General features: G+C 42.1%; 1 protein-coding gene and 1 pseudogene across 17 annotated transcripts in view; one reads left to right on the top strand and one right to left on the bottom strand.

Annotated features, from left to right (window-relative positions):
• Positions 1-11197, top strand: part of TRERF1 (transcriptional regulating factor 1) — a 210698-nt gene that overhangs the window by 24387 nt on the left and 175114 nt on the right. The gene's annotated exons all lie outside the window — the stretch shown is intronic.
• Positions 8986-9421, bottom strand: LOC105288562 (annotated as a pseudogene).

Here is an 11197-nt window from a genome sequence, read left to right as displayed (position 1 = left end):
GTAATTCTATTCGTAATCAGGGAATACAAATCACAGTGAGAGTCCATTTTATCCCCATTCGATTGTCAGACATTAGGAAGCTGTGTAATAGTGAGAGTCGGAGAGGACATAGATTATATGGCCTCTTACATGCTGATGGTACGAGGGTAAACTGATATATCCACTTCGATAAACGGTTTGGTCTTATTATCTTGTAAGTTGTACGTGCACATACTGCATGACCTGGCATTTCCCCTCCTAGGTATATAATAATCATGGAAACTCATTTGTGTATTCACCAGGTGATGTGTACTAAGAAGGTTCCTAGTAGCACTGTTGATAACAGGAAAAAACTAGAAATCCAAATACTCATCATCTGGAGAATGGATAAATACATTGTGGCATCTGATGGGCTGTTTATTTATAGCAGCAACGTGAATGAGCAACATCTACATGCAGCCATATGAGTGAATCTTGGTACTCTTAAGGTTGAATTTTAAAAAGCAAGACCCTGAATGTTCCATACAGCATGATATCTTTTGAATAAATTTTAAAGTCAACAAAAAATTTAAAATACATTATTTACGGATACAGATATACATCAAAACCATAAATGTTGGGTGGAGGGAGTGTGAAGTTTCCTTCTATAGAAGAGACTTTCTTGACTGTGTTTGTGACAAGATCCCCCAAGTGCAATGGTAGAGATGGGAGTGAGGAGGAGCCAGCTCACATCTGAAGGTATAGTAGACTTTCCTGTTTCTGCTTTGGAAACTTTTTTTTTTTTAACCCAAATTGCAAAATGTTATCCATTAGAGTAGTGACACTAGGTGCATTTTATTTATTTATTTTTTGTTACTACGAATGAATTTTTTGATGACCACAGATGCAGGTAGGATATGGGAAAGTGTGGCTGTATCTGATACCTATCGTTTCCTGCACATGCAAGGTGGTGCTGGGAGATCTCATCTCTGAAGGGCTGTGTTTGCAGCCAGGTGTAAGATTCCCTGTTGCAGGGCCGCTTTCACCATGAAAGGACAGAAGTGGCTGGGTGATGAGGCCTCTCAGTTTGGTTCCAGGTTTAGCAGGCAGAGCTAGTTCAAAGATGAGTAAGAAGGGAGCAATTTCTGGTGGTAGATTCAGGCTCAAATACACATATCGAAACTCTTCCTCACTTTCGCTCTTCTCGTCAATGGGCCTTGAGGCGTCCTAACGTCATTTGTGGAAGGACAGAGCAAAAGCTAGAGGGAACACCTTAGTTTGAAAGAACCAGAGAGGAGTCGGAATGGGCTGGAAGAAACCAAGATGAGTTCTTCTGGGGATGAAGAGCACATCTGGTGGGAAGATTGAAAAAGATGCTCATGTCAGGCTGCTCGACCTGAGGGCAGTTAGAAGCCACTGGAGGAGCAGAGCACCTGCTAAGTGAGCATGGCCCTCCTGGGCAGTAGTGAGCGAAAGAGGAAAGCTTGCAGAGGAAGGATGGAGTCCAGAGGAGGCAATGTGGACGAAGTGGGATCAGGAAGCCAGATCGTGTACAGCAACAGCTTGAGAGAACAGGGAATGCTTTGAATGCTTGAAAGTTTACCATGTGGATAATGGTGCAGAGTTGTTCTGTGTGGTTCCAGAAGATAAAGCTAGAATTGAAAGGGCGAAGCTACAGGAGGAGATATTTGGTCTTAGTATAAGTCAGTGTTTTTCGAACTGCAATTTACAATCCAGTAGTGGGTTGTGCAGTCAATTAGTGATCAAGAATTTAAGAAAATAAAATAAAAATCAGCAATTTAAGAAAATAAAATAAAGTAGAAAGGAAGAAATAGCATAGGAAAAAAATCTTGAGTAGATCAGATGTGTATGGGTCAGCATCGTTTCTTGAAAATATTTGTTCAGTTTTATATATTTATATGGAATATATAGATATTTTATGCACTGAGTCATGATATAAAGTATAATTTTTTTGTTAGGGGTAAGGTGGAAAAAGTTGGAAAGCCTTTGTTGTGAGCTACCATTTAATACTACTACTTGTTTATTGAGCAATTACACTGGGCTAGGCACTTTGCTAGGTGCTTATATACATTTTCTCATTTAAATCTCATGATGGCCCTTTTCATGCAAGTGTTATTGTTTCCATCTTAGAGATGAGGAAATTCAAGTTCAAAGAGGCTAAGTGACTTTCCCAGAGTCCTGGAGCATATATGAAGCTGAGTGTGGAATGAACCCAAGTCCAGGTCTCTCACAAGCCTTTGCATAGAATGACTACCCTCTACTGCAGGAAGAACCATTGATGGAGCTTCCCCAAAATGGCTCAGGCTGCCTGGAAAAGGCTGGAAAGTAGGAAGTGTTCAAGCAGAGGCTGGGTGGCCACCTGTTAGGGACCGTGGAGAGAGGGCGGTTGGACTGGATCATTACCGTGGATCCCCGACTATTCCCCCTCACATTATATGGTGTTGCCCGGGATGCAACCTGTACGTCTCTAAGGTCAGTTCCAAATCTTGTTTCTTTGATTCTCAATTGGGGTGTGACTTAATTAACAAATAGAATTAGATTTATTTACAGTTGGGATTTTCTTTTAACAAGTTTCTGATTTTTATGCAATGAATGTACATTTATTTTATGTTTTTAAAGTTATTAAAAATAAAATGTTTTTTGTTTTCTGTAATGAACATGAATCAGTTTTATAATTTAAAAAGTCATTAAAAAGAAAATAATATTGCAGTGCAACAAAGAACTTTAATTAATTCTTTCTGGCAAATTTGTGAAGACAGCTAGCAGCTGGCTGTTTCTCTTCTTCCCTGGGCTGGGGAAGCTCTGTGCGGACCACAGGAGGCGACTGGTGGACAGGTTCTTTGTGTACTGGAACTTCTTATCAGTTGCCTTGTGGCCCATCCTCCCCCATGGCTAGGGAGAGCCCTTATTTCCTCCTAACTGCAAAGTGAAGTTTTCATTGATTCTGTTTAAAGCTGGAAAAGATCTTAGATGTCATCTCTACTAACCTCTTCTTGTTAGGGAAGAGGAAACGAAGTCCTGAAAAGGGGATGTGACTTTGCTTTGTCCTCGACCCATTTCACAGAGAGCTGGACCAGCTCTCAGAGGGGTTAAATTATGTGGCTTCCCCAAGAGAAAGAGGGTTCTAAAGGTTGGTTGAGGTTGGAGCGGGGGGTGGGGTGCAAATAAAGAACAAAGAAGTGGCAGACTTTCTAATTTCTTAGAGGAGTTTCAAAGTGGAGGTGAGGGGAGCGGGATTTAGTTGAAAGAACCTCGATCTGGAAGTTAAGGGACCCAAGTTCCACTCTCAGCTTTAAAACTCACTGTGTAACTTGGGTGAGTCATTTGCCCATGGCTATTGGAGGACAGATTAATTCTTGTTCCTCAGGTATTGCTTAGTCAACTCACCCCCAACAGAACATGTCCTCAGTCAGGCTTATTTCTTTCCAGGGCCAATAGCCTAGTCTTCATGGCAGAGTCGTCAGTAGCCGCGTTTTTCTTGTAGAACTTGAGGTGACGAGTATAGGAAATTCTCCAGATTGGTGGGTGCTGGCCATCTGAAAAACTTAAAGTATGGTCGCTGCATAATCATGGGGCACAATATTTCCTTTCAGCGAACTCTCAAGTTCAGGTATTGTGTTTCCTGAATCCTCATAGTATATTAGGGTGTTGAGGTTCTGCACATATTAAACAACGGATTCATTGAATTGATGGCTTTGTGTGTGTCTGTAGTTTGTGGGTCACACGGAGGTGGGGTCCATGTCTACCTAGACCACCCATGTCATTCCTAAGTGGCACAGGGATGCAGCTTGAAACACAGGCCATCTGATTTCAGAATAGAGCCGTATCGAGGAGCGTCGCGGTTTGTGATGGGGTTGATTTGAAGTGGGTCACTCTTTGCCTAAGGAGGCAACTTGAGGGGAGGGGAGAGGCAGAGGCGGTGGGGAGAGGCAGAAGCTTCTTCCAAGCTTCCAAGTTACCTAAGGAGGTAGATAAAGAAGTTGCTAGGATTGTGGCAGATCATGTTCGGTTTCCAGAATCTTCTCAGAGGATCATAAAAGAACTGATAAATTTCTCTTGCTTGGTCCATCTGGATAGCAGATTCTCACTGGCTAAATGCATTTCCCCTTGACCCAGAATGTAATGTTAGCCTAACTAATGGCCTCAGCTGGAGGCAAGGCAAATGGGATTGTTGTTGGGTTTGTTTTACTCTCTGTTATCAAGACTAATAATATGACACTTTAAGGCTTTATGACTTGATTAGTGGCATCAGCCCTTGAAAGAGCTGGCTTAGGACTGCTGTGAAAGGTTACAGGGAGAGTAATTAGATGGTAGTTGTGAAATACAGGGGTGGTTTCCATTTACAAGTGGCTTTGAGGAAGCCCTGTCTATTACTGAACCCCTGTGGTGAATTTTTTAATAGAAACTGAGTTGGTTAGTTTGGGTGCTCTGTGTAGACCCCAGAAATCCCTCAGCTCTCTCTTTCTGCCTGTAATTAATACCCATAATCTGCTGCCTTGAAGCTCACTAGAGCCTCGGTATCATCTAGTCCTTTGCCACTCAAAGCGTGGTCCCCAGATCAGTGGCATCCTACGTAACATTGGAGCTTGTTAGATATGAATGCAGAACCCACAGTTGCAGAATCAGGATCTGCATTTTTAACAAGATCCTCAGGTGATCCGGGTGCACTTTAGAGAAGCGCTTGGCTAGCACAGATGCCCTGTGAAATTAGAGATTTGTGGCAATGTGGTTTTTGTTGTATAGTGCAATAAACTGTTTAAACCCTAGTGCTGTGGTATGATTCTAGCCTGCTGTCTTTAATTAGAACCTGGACACGTGTGTGTGTGTGTGTGTGTGTGTGTGTGTGTGTGTGTGTCCGTCCATTGTCCCTTGTGGCATCAGCATAGGGTTGTGGTTTACGGCCCTCCCTCACAGCTCGCCGAGTTCTTGGCACAGCTAGTCATTTCTTTGAATGCAAGTCTGGCGTCATAGTATGTGGGGGGTGTGACCAAAACACCACTTTCTTCCTGTTACTTCCCTGCACGGGAGCCCGCAGTGGCTCCCACTGCCTACTATGTCGTGTCCAGACCTCTCGCTGGGGCTCCCAGGTACCCCGGTGTCCAGGCTTATCTGCCCCCGTCCCTGGCCAGGCAGCGTCCCACTGCATACCTACCATCAGCGCACTGGACTGATTCTCTTTCAGCCTGGCTTTGGGTCCCTTGCTTCAAGTATCTTTCCCACTGCCTTGCTGGTGGACCAGAGATTTTTCTGTCTTCTGAATTCTTGGTTTGCTCTGCTGTGCTATTTTGTACCTAATCCTCTGGGCCTTGTTATTACTTGTGGACAAGTCTTCACCCATCACTCACATAACATCTTTTAGAGGGCAGGACCCTTTCATGCCCGGTACCCCAGGCATCTGGCATGTGCCTGGTCATGAACACCTGTGGATTCCTTGATGTCTCTCCATCAGGAGGCCGAGGGTTTGGTGTGAGTGACGTGTGGTGGGATGCTGGCCTCAAAGATGGGGTAGGATCGGTGAGGACTCTGGAAAGAGGCTCAGAAGAGTTGGAAGGGACTCCATTGAGGGAGATGGGAGGAGTTGGGCCATTCGTCTACGGTCCTCCCTTGATGGCACTGGAGGCGGAGGAGGAGCACTAGCATGTTTCTGGTTTATTGCAAACCTGTCCATTTTCTTTGTACATGAATCTGGTGGTGAGAAAAGGTGAGGCCTTAAGGAGGAGCAAGGAGGGGTCGGAGTAGAAATTAGGAACCAGGCCTTTTGGGTTGGAGATTATATTTACTTTTTACAGTAATGCTGGTAGGATTTTTTTCTAAGTTTAGAAACAGTTTATGTAATATGAGAGTATGTGTTCTTTAAAAATTAAAAAAAAACAACAAAAACTGACACCACAATAGAGTAAAATGTAAACAGACTAATTACCATAGAAGAAATTGAGAAAGTTATTAAAGAGCTGTTTCTTAAAATAGTCATAGGACCAGACAGTTTCATAGGTAAATTTTTTGAAATATTGAAAGTACAGGTGATTCTAGTGCTATTTAAATTGTTCTAAAGCAAAGAAAGAAAGAATGCTTAAATTCTTTTTATGAAGCTAGTGTAAATGTGACAAAAGAACACTATGTGCACACAAAACTACAAAGTGATCCAAGTTTTGCATATCCATACAAAATCCTAATAACGCACTTAGCAAATAGAATCCAGCAGCCCATCAGCACTCCATAGGCACGTGGGTTTCAGAACAGGAATGCAAGGATAGGGTACTTTTACGATTTCTATTAGTAAAATTCACCATATTAAAGGAGCTAAAGAAAAAAATAAGATGCCGAAAAGTTTTATGAAGAAATAGTCATCTGTTTTTAATAAAAAGTCATAATGTAGGAATAATTAGATACCTCCTCATCTTTAAAAATACATCTTTGTCAAGCTGGCAACCAAATTTTGCTTAACATTGAAATGGTGAGTACTAGATGCATTCCCATTAAAATCATGATTAAGCACCATAATTATATAGTCTTGTTTTGGAGGGATAAGCTAATATGATTAGATAAGAGAAGGACACAAGAGGTATGAAAACTAGTAGAAGGCAAAACTAAAAGACAAACAATTAGAGGATTCATTAAGGTAGTTGGGTACACAAATAATGCACAAAAATCAGTAGCTCTCCCACACATAAACAATACCCAACTAGAAAGCATGATGGAAGAAAAAAAAAATCGTATTTATGTAAGCAACAAAAGATAAAATACCTAGTTATAAGCTTAATAAAAATTATATGTAACTTCACTGTACAAAGTGGCATAAAAGACTTAAACAGAAAGATAATACAACCATGGCTAGAAAGAGTCAGTGTTATAAAAATATCACTTCTTCTGTACATTTAAAATGAGATCACAATAAAAGTACCAATAAGACTGTTTTGATGGTAGAAAAGCTGATTCTGAATTCATATGGAAAAATTAACATGAACTTTTATAAAAAATTATGAAAAAGAAAAACGAAGGTCTAGCTCTAACAGATACTACTTTAAAAACTACAATGATTAAGATAATTTAGTACTGAATAGACTGAACAAGTGGTGGGATAGAATAGAAGGCCCCCAATAAATATGTGTGTGTTTTTGTGTGTGTAATTTATGATAACGGCAGAATTTCACATTTATGGGGAGAGATAGTATCTTCACAACTAGATAACTGTCTGTGGGGGAGGGATGTGTGCAGAGAATAGGATCCCTACTTTGTGCCTTAGATCAAAATAAATCTGTCAAAGATAGATCAAAGATTTAAATAAAGAATGAAAGTATAAAAGTATTAGAATAATTTTTCTATAGTCTTAGAGAGACCTTCCTAAGTTTGACACAAATCCCAAAGACATATAATATAAGATTGATACAGTTGACAACATCAAAATGAGAACTTCTGCATAAGAAAAACATTATAAAGTCAAAAGACAGGTGATAATCTGAGAAAAAAATAGTTGCAACATATATAATAAAGATACTAAATTTTTTAATACACAAAGATCTCTTAGATATAAGGAAGGATCCTTGACTTAATTTGAAAAACGGTCAAAAGACAGAAACAGAAATTCACAGGAAAAGAAGGGTAGATGGCTTGTAAAAAAAGGAGATTCACAAACTTTCTTAAAAGAAAACATGCAAATCAGAAGCACAGTAAAATGGCATTTGTAACCTATCAGATTGGAAGAGATCAAAACGTTGATGATACGATGACTTGGTGAGGCTGAAAAGAAAAGGTGCTTTTGTACATTGCTGGCAAGAGTAAATGGATACAACTGCTTTGGAAGGCAATTTGTGATATTTATCTAAATTATAAATTCCCATATCTTAGGACTCTGGTTCCACTCCTGGTATCTGCCTAGAGGAACATTCACATACATGCACAGTGTTTATTGAATATTGTTGTAATAGTGGAAAATTGAAGACAACTATGTAAATATCCATCAATAGAATGGATGAATAAATATTTATTTATTTAGTAAGAGCTAAATAAAACTTGGATTGTTCAGACTATTAGTGGGGCAATAAATCAATTTAATGGGTTGTGATACAGTGTGAAACAAGGCGTAGAAAATAACGGAGTGCATTGCACGTAGTGCGGGTAAATATTTAGTGAGATTTTTATTTCAGTTTTGCATATTCACAAGTGTGAACTGGGTCACAACATAAAATACAGTTCTTACTGCAGGACTGAGTCAAAAATGTTGGAAAAATATCGCAAGAGTAGTTAAAAGGAATGTATTAGATTGATACCTTGTGATAAGAATAGGTCTCAAAAATGTACTGTTGAGTGATAAAAGCAAATTGCAGAATGATATGCACAGTGTGATGCCATTTTTAAAAAATAAAATGGTATCATATTTTTGACAGCATCATATTTTTGGTGCAATTATGTGTTCATACAAAACAGGCCTGAACGATGAGCACCAAGCTCATGGCAGAGGTGCCCTTCGGGGACTGGGGTGGTATTATAGGCTTCAGCTTTAAATTGCATGCTTTAATTTGTAAAAAGGAAAGGATGAATATTTTACTTATATATTCAAGTGATTTAAAAAATATTTACACGTTATAGAAAGACTTTCAAAAGAGCCCATTAAGCCAGTAGCTTTTCCCTTATGGGTTTTTTGTTTGTTTGTTTTGCCTTTTTCTAATTTATCTTGTTACTGATCAGTTCAACTATCTTTCCTTTTGCTTTTGTAAGTATCATCTTAACTTTGTTTTTCAGTTATTTGTTTAAGGTTGCACAAATCCCTTAAACAGTGTATCGATGGCTCATTCATTAGGGCTTTTTGTTTCTTTTCTAACTTTTCTAATTCTTTTGAAATTAATTGGGCCTATGGTTTAGTAATTTCATTATTTTTTCTAAAGCCAGCGTTTGGCTTTTGTTCTCTTCTGGACTTTTGCTCACATTCTTATCATTTTTTTTTTTTGGTTGAGGAAGGTCAGCTGACACCTTTATTGCTGATGGCGGGGGGTGAGGGTGGGGGACGGTTCAGGCGCTCTCGGTGGAGGGGGGCCGCTTCCTCTTCACCATCGCTGGCTTTTGCCTGCGCAGCATGGCGCAGGCTCTGCGGATGGCGGCCATGCGCAGATCCGGGCGCTACTTGCTTTTGCGGATCACGTGCCTGATGCTGCTAAAGGTGGATGGCGGTCCGCACGTAGGAGGTGGCCGGCTTTCGCCGGCCGAATCTCCGCTGCGTGACGACCATCACGCCTTTGCCGTCGGCCCCGGGCTCCACGCCCATGGTCTTGTGGTGAATCAGCCCGTCGTAGTGGCAAGAGTTGCGGGCCTTCAGGTTATCGGGTTCCGTGCTGTACATCTGCTTGATCCTCTTTATCAGGAAGCTGGACCATCCCTGGCAGATGTGCTGACATAGTGACAACTCCTCTCGGTGTGGCAGCCGGAGACGGAAAGAGCCATCCTTCATTTTTTAAAATTTCGACCACACAAGTCCAGCAGTGCTTCTTTAAGATGCACACGAATCACCTGGGGGCTGGAGCCCTTGTTAGGTGCAGATTCTGATCCAGCGGGCCCCAGATTCTGCATTTCTGACCAGCTCCAGGTAGGGCTAACCCCTGGGGAACCAGAAAGTAGTGGAAATGGCACCTGCTCTTCTGACCTTGGGCACTAAAGTCTCCAAGTGTCCAGCATTTAGCTAACCCATCAACTGTGTAAAGATGATGCTTCTGACCGTCGCAGTAAAATTCATACTTTTAGTGGTAAAGGTGGGGTGCCCTGACCCAACCAGTCACTTTGTCTGGGTTCATTAGGGACCACACGTTTTCCAGGTGGTCTGAGAGGGTAGAGGAGAGTTTGTGGCTACAGAATGCTTTCAGGCATATTTGGTTGGTTGAGTTGACTGCCTGGACTTAGCACCACTGTCTAGCTTCCACTGGTTTCGCTGACATTTGGATCAGTTGATCTGAACCTTTTTATCCATGGAGCCTTTTGGGAATATAATGGAAGCTATGGACTTCCTCTCCAGAAATATGCCCACCCCCGTTCATGCACACCAAAAACCCCAATTTTTCTTTTGCTTGTATGGGCTTCAAGTATCTCGAAGCCTCTGTGTACGTCATAGGACCCCTGATTTAAAGGGTGCTGCTATGGCGAAGACTCTCAAGATGAGGAACAGGATCCATAGGACATGCAGAGGCCGTCTGTACACTTTACAGGGAAGGAAACCAAAGGCCAAGGTTTTCAGCTGTTTGTTCAAAGTCAGATTCTCCATGTTCCATGAACACTCATTCTAAATGCAGGTGGTGTTCCCTGTGGCAGTGGAGGGCCTTCTTGGCTAGACACTGGTTCTCTTTGCAGTCTCTGTTGCTGAGAGGGGCTTACGTACCCAGACCTAGTCTGCATTATCTCCCCCCTCCCACATACACACCGTTTACTTCCTGCAGCTCAGCCCTGCCCTCAGCTCTTAGAGTCACGTCTTGTCTGAGGAAGCGGAGACGCAGATCCCTTCCGGCCAGGATTCTGGCCTCAGACACTGTTCTGGCTTTGACAGGCGCTCTTCTGGCTTTGACATGGCAGGGCTCCTGCCTTGTTCCTGTGTCCCATTTCCTTCTCTAAGTCTCAGTTCTTCTAAGAGGCTTCTGTGTTGGTTCCTGTTCTGCTAACGTGTCTGATATCTGGGTCCTGTGGGGGGCCTGAGACCCTGTTCTAGCCCTTTGCTAGAGATAGCAAGGTATGGTGGGAAGACATCAGTCTGAATCCTAGCTCATCCACTTACTGACTCTGTGACTGTGGGTAAATTATATAACCTGACTGGCCTCAGTTTCTTTATGTGTGTGGTGAGAACTATAGAATATACCTTTCAAGGTAGTTAGAGAGATAATCGTGTAAGGTATCTGGTGCATAGCATGTGTTGAGAACCAGTAACTAGCATGACTAGTCCTACTGCCAGGGTTTGGAGTCTTGCCTCATCCAGCCAGCTGGGTAACCTTGTTAACCTTCCATAGATGTCTTGATACTTGTGTAACAGAGGGTCACCTGTCCTAGCTCCCCCTATCACAGGGCTTTGCTCATTTGTTGGGGCCATTCATACCTTCATCTGATGCTGCCTCCTTCCCTGATGTCACTGTGAGCCCAGCCTCTAGCTGGAAATCTCCAGTGTCTCCTCGGACAGGAGTCCTGCCCAACGACCATAGCTCCTCCGTGTGTGCCTGGAATCGGATGGACTTGTTCATGCCCCGCTGAT

The sequence above is a fragment of the Pteropus vampyrus genome, unplaced genomic scaffold (genome assembly GCF_000151845.1).
Source record: "Pteropus vampyrus isolate Shadow unplaced genomic scaffold, Pvam_2.0 Scaffold18, whole genome shotgun sequence".
NCBI classification, from domain to species: domain Eukaryota; kingdom Metazoa; phylum Chordata; class Mammalia; order Chiroptera; family Pteropodidae; genus Pteropus; species Pteropus vampyrus.
The sequence above is the reverse complement of the archived record's forward strand: the minus strand, read 5'-3'. Positions and strand labels throughout refer to the sequence as shown.